We start from the raw sequence: 13,251 nt of genomic DNA, 5'->3' as shown, positions 1-13,251 counted from the left end.
GTGTATAGCTACCAACAGCACTTGCCCCTACAGCCTGCTAGAGGCTACACGGGGGACCTTTGTCTGTGTATAGCTACTAACAGCACTTGCCCCTACATCCTGCTAGAGGCTACACGGGGGACCTTTGTCTGTGTATAGCTACTAACAGCACTTGCCCCTACATCCTGCTAGAGGCTACACGGGGGACCTTTGTCTGTGCATAGCTACTAACAGCACTTGCCCCTACATCCTGCTAGAGGCTACACGGTGGACCTTTGTGTACAGGTGCTACTAACAGCACTTGCCCCTACATCCTGCTAGAGGCTACACGGGGGACCTTTGTCTGTGTATAGCTACTACTAACAGCACTTGCCCCTACATCCTGCTAGAGGCTACACGGGCACCTTTGTCTGTGTATAGGTGCTACTAACAGCACTTGCCCCTACATCCTGCTAGAGGCTACACGGGCACCTTTGTCTGTGTATAGGTGCTACTAACAGCACTTGCCCCTACATCCTGCTAGAGGCTACATGGGGCACCTTTGTCTGTGTATAGGTGCTACTAACAGCACTTGCCCCTACATCCTGCTAGAGGCTACATGGGGCACCTTTGTCTGTGTATAGGTGCTACTAACAGCACTTGCCCCTACATCCTGCTAGAGGCTACACGGGCACCTTTGTCTGTGTATAGGTGCTACTAACAGCACTTGCCCCTACATCCTGCTAGAGGCTACACGGGCACCTTTGTCTGTGTATAGCTACTAACAGCACTTGCCCCTACAGCCTGCTAGAGGCTACACGGGGCACCTTTGTCTGTGTATAGGTGCTACTAACAGCACTTGCCCCTACATCCTGCTAGAGGCTACATGGGGCACCTTTGTCTGTGTATAGGTGCTACTAACAGCACTTGCCCCTACATCCTGCTAGAGGCTACACGGGGCACCTTTGTCTGTGTATAGGTGCTACTAACAGCACTTGCCCCTACATCCTGCTAGAGGCTACACGGGGGACCTTTGTCTGTGTATAGGTGCTACTAACAGCACTTGCCCCTACATCCTGCTAGAGGCTACACGGGGGACCTTTGTCTGTGTATAGGTGCTACTAACAGCACTTGCCCCTACAGCCTGCTAGAGGCTACACGGGGGACCTTTGTCTGTGTATAGGTGCTACTAACAGTACTTGCCCCTACAGCCTGCTAGAGGCTACATGGGGGACCTTTGTGTATAGGTGCTGCTAACAGCACTTGCCCCTATAGCCTGCTAGAGGCTACACGGGGGACCTTTGTCTGTGTAAAGGTGCTAACAGCACTTGACCCTACAGCCTGCTAGAGGCTACACGGGGGACCTTTGTCTGTGTATAGGTGCTAACAGCACTTGCCCTACAGCCTGCTAGAGGCTACATGGGGGACCTTTGTGTATAGGTGCCACTAACAGCACTTGCCCCTACAGCCTGCTAGAGGCTACACGGGGGACCTTTGTCTGTGTATAGGTGCTGCTAACAGCACTTGCCCCTACATCCTGCTAGTGGCTACACGGGGGACCTTTGTCTGTGTAAAGGTGATAACAGCACTTGCCCCTACAGCCTGCCAGAGGCTACACGGGGCACCTTTGTCTGTGTATTTGATTTGACTCACGGGGGGGGGGGGGTTAGCAGCCCACCCTCAGCCGGCCAAGGTGCAGCCTCGGCCGGTTGAGCAATCTAGCCGAGACCGGTGTCACTCCCAGGGACTAGGCCTTACCACGGGGCTCACCGGCGCAACGCCGCGTCGATGTCTGGGGAGTGGGATTTCTTGAGTTCTTTTCACCGTCGTTGTGTGCTTACACACTAAACAATGTCCTCGCAGCAGGAGGAGGAGGAGGTCCGACGTCGCGTGCCGATACCTCGGGCAGGAGGCCGCGGGCAGCCGTGACCACGTGATGCTGAGCAGGGCGCGTTTAGAATACGTAGTGTGGATAGGCGATCACGTGATGCGGGCGAGACTCGGATTCCGTAGAACTGATAAGCACGGCCCATAGACTTAGCACTGCACCATAGACTCAGCACTGTCATAGACTCAGCACTGCACCATAGACTCAACACTGCACCATAGACTGAACATTGTCATAGACTCAACATTGCACCATAGACTCAACATTGTCATAGACTCAACACTGCACCATAGACTCAACACTGCACCATAGACTCAACACTGCACCATAGACTCCACACTGCCCATAGACTCAACACTGCACCATAGACTCAACACTGCACCATAGACTCAACACTGCCCATAGACTCAACACTGCACCATAGACTCAACACTGCCCATAGACTCAACACTGCACCATAGACTCAACACTGCCCATAGACTCAACACTGCACCATAGACTCAACACTGCACCATAGACTCAACACTGCACCATAGACTCAACACTGCACCATAGACTCAACACTGCACCATATACTCAGCACTGCCCATAGACTCACACTGCACCATAGACTCAACACTGCCCATAGACTCAACACTGCCCATAGACTCAACACTGCCCATAGACTCAATACTGCACCATAGACTCAACACTGCCCCATAGACTCAACACTGCCCATAGACTCACCACTACCCATAGACTCAACACTGCACCATAGACTCAACACTGCACCATAGACTCAACACTGCCCATAGACTCACACTGCACCATAGACTCAACACTGCACCATAGACTCAACACTGCCCATAGACTCACACTGCACCATAGACTCAACACTGCACCATAGACTCAACACTGCACCATAGACTCAAGTTCAAGTTCATGTATTAGGTACAGAGCCCTGTGAGCCATTCGGCTCTTGAATCGGGTGCAACCGCAACAAACAAAATACAAACAACATCTTAAAGTGAATATGTGACTATGTGCAAACAGAAAATCCAAGAAAAGACAGCAAAATATTGCAGAAAAAAGCACCGTTACACACCAACGCTGTATGCAAAAATCCCAGTGGGATGCAAGTCAAACAACAACAACAACCACAAGACAACTTAGATTAAGGCCATCAGTCTAACTCTGTACTACAACAAACAAACATGGCCAAACCAATACACTTTTCGAAATCACCAAAATAAAGCCATGAAAGCAATGAAACAGTGAACATAGGAACTGTGACGGAACTTTCACAATAAGCGGCATAAACAACATGTACTAGCAAAACTCTGCAGCCACAGCTGGCTGCATGAGCCACTCCACAACAACAGCAGCAGGAGCATCAATCGGAGTATTATAATTTCTCAATGCACCTTTAAGATCAGCACACTAAATCAAAACACAGGTCATACTTTGTAGCGATCATCCGGAGCGAAACATTGTATTTTAGGCCACTGAACAGAGGCGGTTTCTTCATTAGGGCGATTGGGCGACGCACCACCAATGTCATTGAACCACAGAGTCACGCGAGCCGTCACTGTGCCTCTGGATATAGTCCAATCAGCGTCATGTCACGTTCTGTGGAGTACCGCCTCCTTTTGGGCGATTTCACTCTGGCTGAGAATCGCCCAGAGTGTTCCCATAGACTTACATTCAAAGGTGTTTTTTTTCGAACGGGGGGCGCTGCAATGCATTCTCTACGGCTTCCGGGAGGGCTCGCCCTAACGTGCTTACGTCATCATACGTAAGCACGTTTCATCCAACAATATTATTTGTCGCCACCTAGTGGAATCTTTAATAAAATAAACTGAGTGGATTGTAATAATAGTGAGTATAGAAACAAACAAGATGTATTGTAAGAGTCACTTTATTTTTCATTAATAATAAACAAGTGAAGTTGCCTTTACATGCTTAAGCTGTTAATTTATCCATTGCATGGGTGGACCTTATCCTTATCAATCATCCAGACATTTGCCCCCCCTGAGAGATGTTGCAGGAGCCGCCACTGCCACTGAATCGCGCTGGCAGCTAGGGGTGTAACAACTCCTCTAGAGCAGTTTTGAGTGAAGATCTCATAGGTAGTGACTCAAGTTTCAATTTATTGGCAACAGCATTCCAGACCCTGGGGGCATCAATAGCAAAGGCCCTTCCTCCAGTATCTGTACGGCAATAGGGAATGTGAAGCTGGTAAATGAGTGTAGACCTTAGGTCACATTTGTTCTACGCGACTTTACCGAAAGAACCAAGAAAATCAAACTCCTGTATTGTTGATTCTTTCGGTAAAGTCACGTAGAAGGGAAATAATAAACATTTTACGTAAGACAATTATTTTATTATAAAACACGTAATAACATTATTTTACTATTATAATACAACTATTTTATTTCGATTTAAAGCTTTCGTGACTGCAGGGATTCATCATCTCGTAGTCCACTCACTGGCATTGACTGTGTATCTTGTTCTTTGGTTTGTTAGGTGAAGTCACGTATAAAGATAAAATAATAAATTAAATTAAATAATAGCATACGACGTTTCGATTGCAACACAAGCAATCATCATCAGGTATAATGAAATAGCGACATAGAATCTAACCAGAAAACTATAGACAGACATATAAGCAGACAGATATCACCAAGATACACAGAGAGAGAGCAACACAGGCACAGAGAGGGGTGATCGTCTCTGTGGGGAAGCCCTTAAATAGACAGAGGGGGGCGGAGGCAGAGAGAGGGAGGGGTTAGAGAAAAAATTTACATGTCAATGAGTACGAAGGGAGGCGTAGTAAAGTAAGCAGGCTTAGAGGGAGACAGAACACACTAAATTAAATAACCTAGCAAAGAATCGAAATGTTATGTAAAACGACACACAATTAACGCACAGCCTGGTCGACTACGTATTTCAAAGATTGCTAAGTTACCGAAAAAACCAAAGAATAATTCCTGCAGTCACGAAAGCTCCAAAATTAAGATTGTGCATCTTGTGTTCTCCGCAGGGAATGCATTATTTGCTCCGCTGCGGGTCTCCTGCCACCGTTCTCCCATTCACATGTTTCATTGCTTCTACATACTATTATCATTCCCTCCCTGTGTTAATGCTACCCTCTGCCCCCTCCCTTTGATGGATCGGTAGGGGGACGTAGGGATGTATACTCTTAGTTCTTTCGGTGAAGTCACGTAGGTAAAAAATGAAACCAAAATTAATAAAAAAACAATAAATTTCGATTTAAAGCTTTCGTGCTATGCAGTTTATACTTTAGTTTTTATTATGTAGTTTATACTTTAGTTTTCTACGTGGTTGTTTAGTAACTGCAGCTACATACTGTTAACATTCCCTCCCTTTGTTAATGCTACTCCCTGCACCCTCCCTTGGTGCTGCTGATCCTGCATAATTCATGGTCATAATATGACTTTGAAACCCCCCCGCCCACCTCCTACGCATTTCCCATGAATATGCTAAATTCCTCTTGATGTGCACATTCTTTTGTCAAGGCGCTCTTCTTCCACCTCCAACCCAGCTTATATATAAAGTGTTAGGATGAGGGATGCAACAGGGCATCCGATCTATGGTGGAACAAAAACATTTCGTGGATTCTTCCGCTCAGGTCCCACGCGACAAATGAAACGCGTGAGAATGGATTACATTCAATTACGAGTTTGCATTTTAGACTAATCGGGCAAACGAAACGGCATGGACGGGAAAGAAAGCCACAGTGAGAAGCAGCACAAAACGAGAGGGTAAAATGAGACAAAAAGTAACCGTTTATTTTAAGCGAATAGCAATCTAGAATTTTGACAATTCATCGAATCGCTGAGAGGGTGAATTGTCACATGCCTAGTGAGCGCCTCGCTACGTATCTATGTATGTTGAACTTCTTTCGCACCGTACGTAGCCAGCCGTACTAATCGGAGGTGCCATGACGACGATGTTAAAGATCCTGTTGCACAGTTTCAAGGCAGAGTTCACCAGCCCACCAAACACAAGCCCAACTCACATGAACCCGAACTAGCCAGCCAGTCACTCCTAGTTCTACACCTAACTCTCACCAGACGGCCAAATAGTTCTAACGCGAACTAGCCAGCCAGTCACTCGTAGTTATACCCCTAACTCTCACCAGACGGCCAAATAGTTCTAACGCGAACTAGCCAGCCAGTCACTCCTAGTTCTACCCCTAACTCTCACCAGACGGCCAAATAGTTCTAACGCGAACTAGCCAGCCAGTCACTCCTAGTTCTACCCCTAACTCTCACCAGACGGCCAAATAGTTCTAACGCGAACTAGCCAGCCAGTCACTCCTAGTTCTACCCCTAACTCTCACCAGACGGCCAAATAGTTCTAACGCGAACTAGCCAGCCAGCCACTCCTAGTTCTACCCCTAACTCTCACCAGACGGCCAAATAGTTCTAACGCGAACTAGCCAGCCAGTCACTCGTAGTTCTACCCCTAACTCTCACCAGACGGCCAAATAGTTCTAACGCGAACTAGCCAGCCAGTCACTCCTAGTTCTACCCCTAACTCTCACCAGACGGCCAAATAGTTCTAACGCGAACTAGCCAGCCAGTCACTCCTAGTTCTACCCCTAACTCTCACCAGACGGCCAAATAGTTCTAACGCGAACTAGCCAGCCAGTCACTCCTAGTTCTACCCCTAACTCTCACCAGACGGCCAAATAGTTCTAACGCGAACTAGCCAGCCAGTCACTCCTAGTTCTACCCCTAACTCTCACCAGACGGCCAAATAGTTCTAACGCGAACTAGCCAGCCAGCCACTCCTAGTTCTACCCCTAACTCTCACCAGACGGCCAAATAGTTCTAACGCGAACTAGCCAGCCAGTCACTCGTAGTTCTACCCCTAACTCTCACCAGACGGCCAAATAGTTCTAACGCGAACTAGCCAGCCAGTCACTCCTAGTTCTACCCCTAACTCTCACCAGACGGCCAAATAGTTCTAACGCGAACTAGCCAGCCAGCTACTCCTAGTTCTACCCCTAACTCTCACCAGACGGCCAAATAGTTCTAACGCGAACTAGCCAGCCAGTCACTCGTACTTCTACCCCTAACTCTCACCAGACGGCCAAATAGTTCTAACGCGAACTAGCCAGCCAGTCACTCCTAGTTCTACCCCTAACTCTCACCAGACGGCCAAATAGTTCTACCCGAAGACATTTCCAATCAGCCACTACTACTAGTACTAGCTATTCCTATAACGCAAATGTAGCAAACTAGCAACTGGCACCACGCATCCTGTGAACTTAACGACTCCCGAACCGTACCTTTGCCAGACCCACAACACCTGTTGTGTTCCCTTGTGGTGGATATCCCTGTACTGGATGAGCGCGCCTTGCAACACGACCTTAAGTGTGTCACAACGGAAGTACCGTTCGCGTTACTCAAAAAGTATTGCTTTGTTTTTTTTAAACATGAACGAAAATTGAAGTTACGTGGGAAGACAGCCCCGGGGATGTCCGGAGTGGTGTGTTACCTGTCTGCACTAGACGCTGGGGTTTAGGTTCTCTGTTTAACAACAGCGGCTATAGACACACAGGCCGGGGCGCTCGCTCATGAGCCGGCGACGTTCCTACCGGGCAGCACGTAGCCACGACCGCACATTAACAACAACAATCACACGGCCCGGCAAACCACGTAAAGCACACAACAACAACAACAACAACGCGGATTTCTGACAACGGTCCACACCCACAACGTGCGGGCCCCCGCCTCACCGGCAGTTTCAACCGAGTGAAACGCCGTTTAGTGCCACGATTTAATTTCCCCTCGCCACCTTTCTTTCTCTCTCACGATGGCCCCAAAAAAGTCCTCTCTTCCTCGCGTCGTCTTTACTCACTCAGGACAGATGCCACATACGAGGCCCTGACTGCATGTCTTCTCAACCCATCTCTCCCCCAATGTCCCCTAAAACGGCCTCTCTCCCTCCCTCTTCCTCGCGTCATCCTCACTCAGGAAAGGTGCCACAAGATCCACCCAAATGCATTTCCCAGAGCGGTTCGGCCGGCGCCCTGTCACTCGTTGGTCGGCCAACCCCGAGCTCGACCAATCGCGACGTGACTCTCCGCCAATCGCGACTCTCCGCCAATCGCGACGCGACTCTCCGCCAATCGCGACTCTCCGCCAATCGCGACTCTCGGCCAATCGCGACTCTCCGCCAATCGCGACGCGACTCTCCGCCAATCGCGACTCTCCGCCAATCGCGACTCTCCGCCAATCGCGACGCGACTCTCCGCCAATCGCGACTCTCCGCCAATCGCGACGCCCCTTGCCCCCACCGCCTCCCTATGCGCTGTATCAAATCTAATCGCGCTCAACAGACTAGGCCGCAGCCCGCCGCCGTTACGAAACTGTGGCGGGAGAGGTTCGAGGCGGGCGTTAAAAACCGATGCGAGCGAGCCGTCAGTGGGTTCATTTTTGTTTGTGCACACTAATAATGCATTCTAGATTTGAAGCTTTCGTGACTGCAAGGATTCATATTCTTAGGTTTTTTCGGTAAAGTCACCGTGTAGGTAAAAAACATCAAAATTAATGAAAATAAAATACAACAAAAATCACGACGTTTTGGAGGCAACACAAGTCTCCGTCATCAGGTGGGACTAATAATGCACTTTACACGGGAAACCCTGAGGGTCCTTCATTTAGATACAGTATATGGCCAATTCATTTATGAGTGTTTGGAGTGAGATGAACCCAGATAACCCGGAGAAACTCTGGCATATCGATGGGATAATACTCAAAGCTTTGTACAGATTCTAATATAAAGGACTCTTCTCACCCTGGACACTCACTGTTTGAGCTGTTGCCATCAGGCAGACGATTCAGATCAGTCAAAACAAGGACAAACAGATTCAAACAGAGCTTTTATCCTACAGCGATCAGCACACTCAATAATGCTAATTAATTATTAAGTAATAGTGTTTACAATTGATTGTGAAATAGAGATGTGCAATGACAAAATGTAACCTTATGTGGGCATGTGGGTATACTTGGGCTGTTTTTATATATAGTATAAATTGATTATCTTTCATTTAATTTTATTTTTATTTTCTTGTTTCATTTAATTTAAATTTATGAATGATGCCCTGACTGGTGAGCATTTTAAATTTCGTTGTACTGGTGACAATGACAATAAACGATCTATATATATTCATTGTATACTGTCCTGCCATTTTCGAGCCACCTTGTAGCCCAAGCCAACAACCACCTGGTTTTCCGAGCCAGTCTCCCATTCAAGTATTTTCCTGCTTCAACGCTGCTTCGCTTCTAAGATCTGACGACACCGAACTGACTCATAAAACATTGCTTCGTTAAATTTCGATTTAAAGCTTTCGTGACTGCAGGGATTCATCTTCTTGGTTCTTTCGGTAAAATCACGTAGAAGGGAAGTAATAAAATAATAAAAATAAAACACAATAAAATAAAATAATTCTCACGACGTTTCGGCCACAACGCAAGCAGCCGTCTTCAGGTGAAGAATGAGACACTGCCAAGCTAGGAGCTTATATATAAGCTGCGTTGGAGGTGGAAGAAGAGCGCCTTAACAAAAAGAATGTGCACATCAAGAGGAATTTAGCATATTCATGGGAAATGCGTAGAAGGTGGGGGGGGGTTTCAGTCATATTATGCCCATGCATTATGCAGGATCAGCAGCACCAAGGGGGGTGCAGGAAGTAGCAGTAACAAAGGAAAGGAATGTTAATGATATGTAGCTGCAGTTACTCAACAACCACTTAGAAAACTAAAGTATAAACTACATAAAAAACATCGTGTTTCTTCTTTATACTGGGTTGGTGGCTGGTAGTCGGCTCAACGGCTTTGTACAGGATTATGGATTTGGGTCCCAAGCTTCTTAACGCGACAAATCTCGCAGAATTCGTGGTTACAAATGCGTGAAAATGATCTGGCCGAGGATGCCATCTGCTGGCAATTATTGGAGCATGCCCGGAGGAGTTGTGATAGTGACTGAATGATAGCTTCTGTGTATCGTGAGCAAATAAAATAAATTGACCCAATTCTAAGACTTTCTGTAAATGATGAAAACACATCAAACAGTAACATGTGCTATTGTGAGTAAAAACGTGGTCTTTCCAGCATGCTTTGCATGGCACGTGGCATTCTGCTTGCTGAACCAGGAAAGACTCAAGTCATAACTCTTCCAAAAGGGTCCTGTCAAGTTTTCGCAGTAGGTGGAGTTGTTGGTACGTGTAGTCTTGTAATGATTTTTCTTAAATTAAAGCTGAGCGATATGGAGGTCCCATGTTGATGATATAGAGTAAATTTTTCCCCATTGGAATACTTCTGAGCTATACCAGTTATATGTATTTTTTTAACGTTGACTGATGACGATGTTGAAGGTTACAGAGATCATGATTGCCTTTGGACAAGTGAAAAATTAACCCGTAAAAACAAAGTTTTTCACTATAAATCCTTTATATGCGTGGCATCGGCTAGAGTCATCTCGTCCTCTGGCTTGAGATGGCTGCCACCTATGGGTCAGATGATTGCCTGACACCATTAAGCAATTGGTAATTAAATACAAAAAAAATTCCTAAAAGTGTAAAATTTTGCAAAAAAAATTTTCACGAAAATAAGTTGTCACGCACAACGAGTCTGTGTGCAAAATGTCAGCTCGATTAGATCACGGGAAGTGGGTTAAAAACGACCGAAAGATTTGCACGGTCCTAAGCACGCAAGCGAACTTAATATAAAGGATTAAATAAGTATAACCCGTAAAAACAAAGTTTTTCACTCTAAATCCTTTATATGCGTGGCGGCTAGAGTCCTCTCGTCCTCTGGCTTGAGATGGCTGCCATCTATGGGTCAGATGATTGCATTGCACCATTAAGCAATTGGTAATTAAATATAATATTTTTGTCCTAAAAAGTGTAAAATTTTGGAAAAAAAATTTTCACGAACATTAATTGTCACGCACAACGAGTCTGTGTAGCAAAATGTCAGCTCGATTGGATCACGGGAAGTGGGTTAAAAAAACGACCGAAAGATTTGCACGGTCGTAAGCGCGCAAGCAAGCAAGCGAGTGAACTTAATATAAAGGATTTTAAATAAGCTAATACCTCAGTTGGATTTACCTGTTAAGATAAAAACAAACGTTTAGTTTTATTCATATATATTTAAAGTGACTTGTTTACGTGCTCTATACTTTGTACTCATATCGTTTTTTTGTATTGTTGTTGTAATAACGCTCTGACCCACCCCGACTGGACGTCTGTGTAAAAGAGCTTTAAAGCTCATCGGATTCCTCCAGCACGCACGAGCCCCCCGGCTCAACGCTGTGGGGGTGCCTGTGACGTCCCCACCGCGTGCCAGCCAGCCAGCAAAACTTAAGAAAAGCATAATACTGTATAGAATACGTATATGATATTCTTAGGTTTTTCGGTAAAGTCACGTAGGTAAAAACATCAATATTAATGAAAATAAAATAAAACAAAAATCACGTTTCGGAGGCAACACAAACGTCGTGATTTTTTTTTCTTTTTTTTTCATTAATTTTGATGTTTTTACCTACGTGACTTTACCGAAAAAAACCTAAGAATATGAATCCTTGCAGTCACGAAAGCTTCAAATCTAGAATTAAAATCTGGTCATGCCTCGTACCCCCCAGAAAGGGCATCTCGCACACTCAGGGGGTGCGTGCACCCCGGCTAAGAATTCTCATGAATGTGTTGATCCAACGGGATTATCAATAACAAGTAAACCCGTAAAAACAAAGTTTTTCACTCTAATCCTTTATATGCGTGGCGGCTAGAGTCCTCTCGTCCTCTGGCTTGAGATGGCTGCCACCTATGGGTCAGATGATTGCCTGCCAGCATTAAGCAATTGGTAATTAAATATTTAATTAGTTTTCCCTAAAAAGTGTAAAATTTTTGATTTTTTTTTCACGAACATTAATTGTCACGCACAACGAGTCTGTGTGCCAAATGTCAGCTCGATTGGAACTTAATATAAAGGATTTAAAAACGTTAAATGTTAATGAACTCTACGCTAGCGTTAATTATTCCATCGATCCTAAACCGCGAAGTCGAATCGACTCCGCAGCGTAAAGTGCGGCAGAGTTAATGAATCGAACTCATCGATTCCAACCGCGAATCGAATCGACTCCACAGTGTAAGTACAACAGGACTTAATGATTGAACTCATCGATTCCTACAGCGAATCGAATCGACTCCGATCCGGAAGTGAACCCCCCCCGGCGGTTTCCCGCGCTTTCTCACCGTCTGTGCACCGCAACAGTCGATTATTACACATTTCCACCCGATACACCTCCTTGCATGTTGAACATTGCGTGCGATTCAAGCCCTTCTCGCTGCCAAAGGGAAGTTTATGTTCGCAACATTTATCCGCGAAGAAGCGAAGGTGGGTGATGGGGGAGTGTGGGGTGAGTGTGTGAGTGGATGGGAGTGGGTGAGTGTGATGTGAGTGGGGGAAGTGAGAGGGTGAGTGAGTGAGTGGGTGAGTGAGAGGGTGAGTGGGTGGGTGAGTGGGTGAATGGGTGGGTGAGTGGGTGGGTGGGTGAGTGGGTGGGTGAGTGAGTGAGTGGGTGAGTGAGAGGGTGAGTGGGTGGATGAGTGAGTGAGTGGGTGAGTGAGTGAGTGGTGGTGGGTGAGTGAGGCATGGTGGTCTCGGTACGTGGGGGGGTGGGGGTGAGGTGGTGAGTGGTGTGGAGTGGGTGCGTGTGGGTGGGTGAGTGGGTGGTGGTGCGTGTGGGTGAGTGTGAGTGGGTGGGATTGGGTGTGAGTGAGTGGGTGGTGGGTGAGTGGGTGATGTGGGTGGGTTAGTGGGTGGAGTGGAGTGGGTTGGGTGGGGGAGGGGTGGGGGGGGTGGGTGAGTGGGGTGGGTGGTGTGGGGGTCGGGGGGATGAGTGGTGGGTGGGTGCAGTGGGTGGGTGGGTGGGAGTGGAGTGGGTGGTGGGTGAGTGGGTGCAGGGTGGTGGGTGAGTGGGGGGTGGGGTGAGGTGAGTGGGTGGTGGTGGGTGAGTGGGTGGGTGGTGGGTGAGTGGGTGGGTGGGTGGTTGGGTGAGTGGTGGGTGCGTTGAGTGGGTGGGTGGGTGGGTGGGTGGGTGAGTGGGTGGGTGGGTGGGTGAGGGTGGGTGGGGGGGGTGGGTGGGGGGTGGGGGGTGAGTGGGTGGGTGGGGGGTGGGTGGGTGGGTGGGTGAGTGGGTGGGGTGGTGGGGGGGGGTGGGTGGGGGGTGAGTGGGTGGGTGGGTGAGTGGAGTGAGTGGGTGGGGTGGGTGAGTGGGTGGGTGGGTGAGGGTTGGGGCTGGTGGTGAGTGGGGGTGAGTGTAGCGTGAGTGAGTGAGTGGGTGAGTGAGTGTGGTGAGTGGGTTGGGTGGCGGCTGAGTGGTGGGTGAGT

This window comes from Lethenteron reissneri, unplaced genomic scaffold, assembly GCF_015708825.2.
Source record: "Lethenteron reissneri isolate LAM-NWPU_2019-01 unplaced genomic scaffold, ASM1570882v1 scaffold_630, whole genome shotgun sequence".
NCBI lineage: Eukaryota > Metazoa > Chordata > Hyperoartia > Petromyzontiformes > Petromyzontidae > Lethenteron > Lethenteron reissneri.
This window is presented reverse-complemented; position numbering follows the sequence as displayed.